The sequence below is a fragment of the Palaemon carinicauda genome, chromosome 24 (assembly GCF_036898095.1).
Source record: "Palaemon carinicauda isolate YSFRI2023 chromosome 24, ASM3689809v2, whole genome shotgun sequence".
NCBI classification, from domain to species: Eukaryota; Metazoa; Arthropoda; class Malacostraca; order Decapoda; family Palaemonidae; genus Palaemon; species Palaemon carinicauda.
In genome coordinates this window covers 67,768,824-67,771,323 of record NC_090748.1, presented here as the reverse complement: position 1 = coordinate 67,771,323, position 2,500 = coordinate 67,768,824, and the positions used below count along the sequence as shown (strand labels likewise).

Genomic DNA, 2,500 nt, shown 5'->3' with positions numbered 1-2,500 from the left:
GTGACGAAAGGAACTGAAGACTTTGAGCGGGACTCAAACCCCAGTCTGGCAATCACCAGGCAAGGATGCTACCACGAGGCCACCTCAACCCTTCATCTGGACTACATTGTGTGAGCGATGGAATTAGTTTGATATAAAGGCTATGGTGCTGAAAATTTTAAGAAACAAAAACATTAATATGCTCTGAAATTAATTTCTAAAAATGATAAATGAAAAAATAAGATTCTATGAGATAAAAAACTTAAGATCAATTACGAAATACATGAATGATTTTTCGCAAGGGTACAGAACCTCATGACTGATCTCAGAAACCCTCCCCTCCTCAACGGAGCTTATGATTCCATTTTTACAACGGGATCTACGTCGGTTCTTCAGGAACGCTATCTCTTGATCGAAAACAGACTAAATTGTGAAGCTTACTTGCTCCTTCAAAAATTTAGGCTTTTGATCCGTGTTGATTCCGGAATCGAATCCTTTTCAGGCAGTGCCTTGCCTTGTGACAAATTGTGGACTCAATGCTCCAGAATGTTCTCTGCAATGAAGAAGTTTCAGCATTTCCGTCCATACTGTTCCTCTTCTTTCTCCGATGAAGTTCGGGGTTACGAAATTGCACAGGGTTAATTACTATACAAATAAATTCAGATTTAGATAAATATAAATGAGAAATTCATAGATAAAAAATAATTTATATATATTGGAGTAATTACGTTATTCTTGGAAAAGATAAAATTCAGTTAATAAAAATCTTTGAAAGGAATTGTTTTTATGATTTTACTCAGCATAGCTGGAGAGAAGTTCTAGCACGCCTGTGTTAGCTGATTTATTTTCAGTCAACATTAGTTAAATTCAATTATCATGAAAGATATTTCAAAAGTAAAAACTATTGGTACCTTAATCGATATTTATATTTTCTTTATTTTTTCAAAACTCTGCTACTTTCATCTCAGTTTCTTTTATGTATTTGGGATCCTTTCTTCAACGACCCCCTTCGGCTTAGCAGTCTGTTTTTCCAGCAAAGTTTAGTGTTTATTTAATAATAATGATAACAACAAGAGCAATCAGAGATTTCTGACCTTCGCCAAGGGTGATGATGACTCAGAAAGAAAGACATTCAATTTATATTTGATCCAGACTCCTGATCTTAATCCAGAATTCGGATCTGGATCATCAACAATATTTATTGGAGTCATCCAATGCCTATGATCAACTTGTGGTGACAGTTTTGTCAAAATCCGTCTATTTTTTTTTTAGATGTAATCTTTAAAATTGTGAACAATGGCAATCCAGATCTACAATCAGGATCCAGAACCGAATTATCTCCAAAAGTAAATGGAGTCGTCCATGGCTTAAGATCTATCTGTTGTGGAAATTTCGTCAAAATCCGTCAATTTCTTTTAACTTAAAATCTGGATCTAGATCCCGATCATCTCTAAAATTTAATGAGGTCGTCCATTGCCTATGACCTATCTGTGGTGATAATTTCGTCAAAATCCGTCAGTTTGTTTTGATGTAATCTTTAAAATTGTGAAAAATGGGAATCCGGATCTAGAGTTTGGATCTGGAACCGGATCATCGCAAAAATTTAATGAGGTCGTACATGACTTAAGATTTGTCTGTGGTGAAAATTTCGTTAAAATCCATCGAGTAGTTTTGACATAATCATGTCCACAGACAAACACACACAGATAAATAAATAAATCAATATACTTCCTTAGTAGAGACAATAATAATAATAATAATAATAATAATAATAATAATAATAATAATAATAATAATAAAGGGCCCTCTGTACATCTGTATGTAGAGGGGGTTAGTAGGCTGTTTCATGCATTAATAGTATAGTTATTGTTATAAATAGCTAAGCTACAACCCTAGTTGGAAAAACAGGATGCTATAAGTCTAAGGGCTCCAACAGGCAAAAATAGCCGAGTGACGAAAGAAAACATTGAAATAAAAACATTACAAGAGAAGTAATGAACAATTAGAATAAGATATTTTAAGAAAAGTAACATTAAAATATAGCTTTTGTATATTCTGTATAATAACTTTAAAAACAAGAGGAAGAGAATTGAGATAGACTAGTGTGTCCGAGTGTACTCTCAAACAAGAGATCGCTACCTCAAGACAATGGAAGACCACGAGATAGAGGCCATGGCACTACCCAAAACTAGAGAACAATGGTTTGATTTTGGAGTGTCCTTCTACAACAGATGTTTACCATAGCTAAAGAGTCTCTTCTACCCTTACCAGGAGGAAAGTAGCCACTGAACAATTACTGTGAGCGAAGAAGAATTGTTGGATAATCTCAGTGTTTTCAGGTTTATGAGGATAGAGAAGAATGTAGAAAGAATGGACAAGATTCTTCATTGTATGTGTAGGCAAAGGAAAAATGAGCTGTAACCAGAGAGTGATCCAATGCAAAGAGGTTAACCTCCATTTAACCACCTTGGTCCAATGTAGTACTATCTGGCTAGTCAAAGGACCCAATAACTCTAGCGGT

General features: G+C 34.8%; 1 pseudogene; it reads left to right on the top strand.

Moving 5' to 3' along the window:
* The window catches only part of LOC137618418 (neuromedin-K receptor-like), a 59,455-nt pseudogene that overhangs the window by 25,652 nt on the left and 31,303 nt on the right, over positions 1-2,500 (top strand).